Below are 7,435 nucleotides of genomic sequence, written 5' to 3'. Positions count from 1 at the left end.
GAGGTATAGCTCAGCAGTCAAGCACTTGCCTAGCATACATACATATGTTCCTGGGTTCAATACCCACAACAAATTTAAAAAACTTTTTAAGGTCATAACTGGTTACAGTCTCTAATGAAGTTATAGTTGTCTGTATAGTTGAATCAGAGAATTCAAATGTAAAGTAGGGTTTTTTTCATCTGAACTAAATAATGTAATAGGGGGAAAAAATACCAACCTGCATAAAGAATACTGAAGAGTGAGCTGGAAGAGGTGGTGCACACCTGTAATCCAGAAGCTTGAGAGGCTAAGGCAGGAGGATGACAAATTTAAGGCCAGCTTCAGCAACTTAGTGAGGCCCTAGATAACTGAGTGACCCCTGTCTAAAAATAAAAACACAAAAAGGGCTGGGGATGTAGCTTAGTTGTAAAGAGCTCCTGGATAGAGGGAGGGAGGGAGGGAGGAAGGAAGGAAGGAAGGGAGGAAGGGAGGGAAGGAGGGAGGGAGGAAGGAAGGAAGGAAGGGAGGGAGGGAGGGAGGGAAGGAGGGAGGGAGGGAGGAAGGAAGGAAAGAAGGGAGAGAGGGAGGGAGGGAGGAAGGAAATTTTAAAAATGAGAGGAAGGAAGGAAATAAAAGAAAGAGAGGAAAGAAGGAAAGAAATTAAAAAAGAAGGAAGGGAGGAAAAGAGAAGGAAAGGAGGGAAGAAGAAGGGAAAAAAGGAAGGAAAGGAGGGAGGGAGAAAAAGAAAGAATACTGAAGAATACTGAAGAGGAATGTGTTTAGAGGATGGGGGGAGCAGCAGGTATATAAAGAGCTACCAGCTCAAAAAAAACAAGAATAAAATACTTGGAAATCAACCTAACAAAAAAGGTGAAAGACCTCTACAGTGAAAACTACAGAATGCTAAAGAAAGAAATTAAAGAAGACCTTAGAAGATGGAAAGATCTCCCTTGTTCTTTAATAGGCAGAATTAGTATTGTTAAAGTGACCATATATCAAAAGCACTATACAGATTTAATGCAATTCCAATCAAATTTCCAATGACATTCCCCATAGAAAAAGCAATCGTGAAATTCATCTGGAAAAATGAGAGACCCAGAATAGCCAAAGCAATCCTTAGCAATAAGAGTGAAGCAGGTAGCATCACTATATCAGACCTTAAACTATACTACAGAGCAATAGTAACAAAAACAGCATGGTATTGGCACCAAAATAGACTTGTAGAACAATGGTACAGAATAGAGGTCAGAAAGACAAACACATAAATACAGTTATCTCATACTAGACAAAAACATATATTGGAGAAAAGATAACCTCTTTAACAAATGGTGCTGGGATAACTGGAAATCCATATGCAGCAAACTGAAATTAAACCCCTATCTATTACTCTGCCCAAAACTCAACTTAGAGTGGATCAAGGACCTAAGAATTAGACCAGAGACCCTGCAACTAACAGAAGGAAAAGTAGGCCCAAATCTTCATCATGTTAGATTAGGATCTGACTTCCTTAACAAGATTCTTAAAGTGTAAGAAATAAAATCAAGAATTAATAAATGGGATGAGTTCAAACTAAAAAGCTTCTTCTCAACAAAAGAAACAACCAATGGGGTGAAGACAGAGCCTACAGAATGGGAGCAAATCTTTACCACATGCACATCAGATAGAGCACTAATCTCCAGAATATATAAAGAACTCAAAAAACTTACCACCAAAAAAAAAAAAAAAAAAAAAAAAAAAAAAAAAAAACCACATAACCCAACCAATAAATGGGCTAAGGACCTGAACAAATACTTCTCAGATGATATTCAATCAATCAAAAAATATATGAAAAAAAGTGCAACATCTCTAGCAATTAGAGAAATGCAAATCAAAGCTACTATAAAATTTCATTTACTCCAGTCAGGATGGCAATTATCAAGAATACAAACAATAAGTGTTGGTGAGGATGTGTGTGGGGGGGGAGGCACACTCTTAAATTGCTGGTGAAACTGCAAATTGGTGCAACCAATCTGGAAAGCAGTATGGAGATTCCTTAGAAAACTTGGAATGGAACCACCATTTGACCCAGCTATCCCACTCCTCGGTTTATGCCCGAAGGACAGCATACTATAGTGACGCAGCCACATCAATGTTTATAGCAGCACATTTCACAATAGCTAAATTGTGGGACCAACCTAGATGCCTTCAGTAGATGAATGAAGAAAATGTAGTTTATATACACAATTGAATATTACTCAGCATTAAAAGAGAATACAATCATGGCATTTACAGGTAAATGGATGGAGTTGGAGAACATTATGCTAAGTGAAGTAAGCCAATCCCCAAAACACAAATGCTGAATGTTTTCTCTGATAAGTAGATGCTGATCCATAACAGGGTGGGTGGGGGAGCATGGGAGAAATGGAAGAACTTTGGATAGGGCAAAGGGGAGAGAGAGGGAGGGAGGAGAAATGGGCGTAGGAAAGATGGTGGAATGAGATGGACATCATTACCCTAGGTACTTGTATGATGACATGAATGGTGTGGGGAGCCATTCTGACACGTGATTGGGTGACTCCCGTTAAGGGCCTGAGGCGCTGTGGCTGTGTCGGAGCTATCCCGACCCTTTCCTGATGAGAGAGCCCATCCGTGTGGGGGTGTGCGTGACCACTGACCCCGGAGACCCAATCACTGACCCTGACCTTGGAGTGCAGCCCCCCCTCAACCTTCATTGGATGGAATTCTCCCCTGAATCTCTTGTCCCCCAAATAAAAGGCTACTCCCCGGCGTGTTCGCTCTCTCTCTCTCCTGCTAGCCCAGAGTAATCCTCGCTGCCCTGCTGGGCGGCTGGAGGCGGGAACCAGGGAGGCGAGCCGTCTCGGACCTAGCAATATAAAATAAGGTACTGTCTGTGTGTTTTATTTTGATCTCTTCTAACTAACTTAATGCCAGAACCTCATTAATGAAACCACTGCGCAGGCCGCGTGGTAGAATTGGCGCCCACGAGGGGGGCATTCTAGATTAGTTAGATTGAGTGGGAGCACGCGCTAAAAAGATAAGGGAAAGAATAAAAAGGAAGATAAGGAAAAAGAAATAAAAAGGAAATAAGGAAAATAAGGAATAAAGATAAAGATAAGGAAGAAGTGACATTTGGGTCACAAAAGTACCGGGAGATATTGTAGGAAAGAGATGTTAAATTACTTAAAATGGGAAATTCTACTTCTTCGGATAAGGAAATGTATCTAACTATTTTAGACAGTATAATTAATCAGAAAGGAAAACAGATAAAGAAAACTCAGTTATTACAATTCTTAAAGATTGTAGGTGAATATTGTCCTTGGTTTTGTGACCAAGAGTCTCCAAATTTACTTACTTGGGAGAAATTAGAAAGGAAAAAAGTTTGTCTTTTTAAAAATATGGGCCAGAGTTCACAGCCTCCTAAAGACCTTTTAAAAGGCATTCAAAGAGCTGTTAAGTCTATTCAAATGCAAAATCAGCCTAAGGCTAAGTTAATTTCCTTTCGTTTGAAAGCAAAGGCACTAAGGACCAAGGTTAGAAATGTGAACTTAGACTCGCAGCCCCATGCGGAGAATTCAGATGGCGCGGATCAGCCCGCTTTCTCACCGCCACCGGCATTTCCTCCTAGTGGGAGCCCAGGAATTCCAGGGGAGGTCGCACAGTGTGACGTCACTGGCAGTGACGTCACCAGGGCAGTCCGCGATTTTTACCGGGACAAAGACAGGGATCACAGACAGTTTTCTTAGGGCCCTCAGAGACAGTTGAATTAGATCCTGAAACGGGACCAACACAAATCCCTACTGGGATTTTTGGGCCACTTCCTAAAAATACTATAGGTTTAATTCTGGGGCGTGATAATTTGAAGGGAGCCATAGAAGTTATACCTGGTGTGATAGATTCAGAATTTAAAGGGCAATTATATGTTACTGTAAGATCCAATTATGCCCTAAGGCTCACCCCAAAGGATATTTTTGCTCAATTAATATTATTGCCTTGTGTCTCAGAAAGGCACCTGCCGGCAGATTCAGTTTCCTAACCGCCGGACAGAGTATATTGGTCCCAGTTAGTACGACAAGAACGAGCTCATTTATCTATTAAGCTTCAATTACAAAAATTGAAAAGGGGGAATAAAATAGTGACTCCCCAAAATAGCCTTAATCATGCCTTGTTTGTTTTAAATTTTTTAAACTGTGACACAGAAGGTCACACTGCTGCTGAGAGGCAAATGTCTCCCTCAGTGACAGGCCCCTTAGGCAGAGTTCTGTGGAAAGATTTACAGACTGGTCAATGGAAGGGTCCAAACCCGGTAATAATGCGGGGAAAAGGCATGCTTGTATTTTTCCAGAAGGTGCTTTCCGTCCTATTTGGGTGCCTGAACGTGCTATCAGACATGGAGGAGATAGAACCCAGACTCAAGCGACTGAGGATCGACCCGGAGGAGCCACAACCCAGAAGGAGGAGATATCGGAAAAAGATGAAGAAAGACCAGATTGAACCAGCCGAGAAGCTGATTTCGTGGAAAGATGTGAAGAAATTGACAACCCAGGCCTCCCAAATACTTCGACGCCTAGGAAAGAACAGGACCCCAGTCTTGATGGTAGTGACAGTAATTGCCCTGCTGGGCTGTCAGGTAAAAGGGAATCAAGTAGACACTTATTGGACATATTTCCCAGATCCACCCCTGGTACACCCAGCTGTGTGGACTGGAGAATCTATTCCAGTATTTACTAATGACTCATTCATGATGGGAGGATTTACAGATACTCATATTACTCCCAATCATGTAACTAGATTTAATTATTCTGGCTACAGTGCCCAATTACCTTTATGTTGGTCACATGATAATCATGCTGGCTGTCTGAAAGTATCATTTGAAGAAAAGACAGCGATTGGTAAACCTAGACTGACAAATAATTCTATTTATGGAGACTTAAAACCTAATACTAGATCAATAATTAAGATGGGACTTTCCCATAACAAGCCAGTCATTTCTGCAAAACCTCCACAGATACCCCACTGTCCAAATAGTTCTACAATTGAAATTGGCACCTTTCCTAAATGGATGGATTGTGTAAATACCTTTCCTGTACTACATAAGGTGTCTAAAGCTAGTGGGTATATTTTAGACTGGTCTCCAAAAATTGATAAGAGACAATTACGAAGAAATTCTGCTATGACACCTGCAGGATTTGTTAGTAATATTTTGACTTATAGTGAAGGAGGTATTCAAAAAGATATTTGGCATTTAATTGCTGCCTCAGAATATTTACATTTTACAGATAAACCTTTACCAAAATTTGTTGGCAAGAACTGTAAAGAGGGATCTTGCTATGGCCTAAGAGCCTATGTCCAATCTCCTTATGTTTTAATTATTAGAAATGTAAGAGTTAAATGGATAGATGACAGATATATTGTTACTTGTAATAAGTGCAACCTAACCAATTGTATTTCTAGGTATAATGGAGGAAAAGGAGTGCTGATACTTCATCAGCCCTCTTTTGTTTTATTACCTAATATTTCAGAGCCATGGTATGCTGATGCTGGTTTACAAGTCTTACAGCAGATTCATGCCCAGCTAACAAGACCTAAACGTGCTATTGGAGTCATAATTGTTGGTGTTTTAGCACTGGTCTCTTTTATTGCCTCAACTGTCTCTGCATCTCTGACATTGTCTCAGAATATCCAGCATGCAAAATTTCTTAATAATTTAGCTCAAAATACTTCCAAGGCTCTGCGTAATCAAGTAAATATTGATGAAAGGATTGAGACTAAATTAAACGCCTTAGAGGCGACTGTTATAAACATTGGTAATGAACTTTCAGCCTTAAAATTTAAGGAAAGGCTTAAATGCCATGCTAATTATAAATATGTATGTGTTACAGCTGCCAAGTACAATGCTTCTCTCTGGGATTGGGAGAAGGTTAAAAACCATTTATTAGGTATTTGGCAAAATAGTAATAATAGCTTGGATATTCTGGAACTTCATCACCATATCCAAGACATTCAAAATAATAGAGCTGATTTTTCAGATCCTTCTTCTTTGGCTAACTAAATATTGAAGGAGTTAAATGGATTCAACCCTGGAAATATTCTTAAACACTCCGCTTGGTACATTATTGGATTATTCTCTTTGCTGTTAATTCTCTTTTGTATTGTAACTATAGGATGGCGAGTCCTCCAATCAAGAATCCGGGGACTCCAGAGAGTGAACCGCCGCCTCATTGTTAAGAAAAGAAAGGGGGAATATGTGGGGAGCCATTCTGACACGTGATTGGGTGACTCCCGTTAAGGGCCTGAGGCGCTCTGGCTGTGTCGGAGCTATCCCGACCCTTTCCTGATGAGAGAGCCCATCCGTGTGGGGGTGTGCGTGACCACTGACCCCGGAGACCCAATCACTGACCCTGACCTTGGAGTGCAGCCCCCCCTCAACCTTCATTGGATGGAATTCTCCCCTGAATCTCTTGTCCCCCAAATAAAAGGCTACTCCCCGGCGTGTTCGCTCTCTCTCTCTCCTGCTAGCCCAGAGTAATCCTCGCTGCCCTGCTGGGCGGCTGGAGGCGGGAATCAGGGAGGCGAGCCGTCTCGGACTTAGCAATATAAAATAAGGTACTGTCTGTGTGTTTTATTTTGATCTCTTCTAACTAACTTAATGCCAGAACCTCATTAATGAAACCACTGCGCAGGCCGCGTGGTAGAGAATGGTGTGACTCTGTGTATAATCAGAGAAATGAAAAATTGTGCTCCATTTGTGTACTATGAATTGAAATGCATTCTGCTGCCATGTATAACTAATTGGAACTAATAATAAAAAAAAATAAAAACTACCAGGTAGTTGCTTCAACTTTTCATTCTATGCAACACTTTCTCCCGTATTGTTTCAGTACAATCTTTCTTACCAAGATTAGTTACACCTTGTTTCAATTTCACTACAAACTTTTTACTCTTAATCTTGACATCTATATTTGATACTTTTTTTTTTTTGGAGAGGGGGTAGTGGGGATATATCCTCAGCAAAAGACCACCACCACCACCCCCTTTTTGAGACAAGGTCTAAGTTGCCTGAGGCCTTGCTAAATTGCTATGGCTGTCCTTGAATTTATAATCCTCCCATCTCAATCCCTAGAATTACAGGCATGTATCACAGTATTTGGCAATTTGACACTATTGATCACTCAGTCCCTGAAACATTCTTCCTTGCCTTCCCTAATATTGTGTTCTTATAGCACTGCCCAAGCATCAGAAGTCTTCCAAGTTCCTAGATTCAAATTACTATCTAAGTTCCAGTAGCTATAAAATTTCCAGGTTAAGTCAGAATTTACTATTTGTTTCTTCAATTTGCCAACATGAGTTGTAATGGTTTTGAAACATGTTACAACTTCTTTTAGACATCACCCTTCAATAAGTGGAGCTTAATTCTTCCTGTTTATGAGCTGGACTTAGAAATTCATTTGTAATAAAC

This window comes from Spermophilus citellus (genome assembly GCF_964194105.1).
Source record: "Spermophilus citellus genome assembly, chromosome: 1".
NCBI lineage: Eukaryota > Metazoa > Chordata > Mammalia > Rodentia > Sciuridae > Spermophilus > Spermophilus citellus.
The sequence above is the reverse complement of the archived record's forward strand: the minus strand, read 5'-3'. Positions refer to the sequence as shown.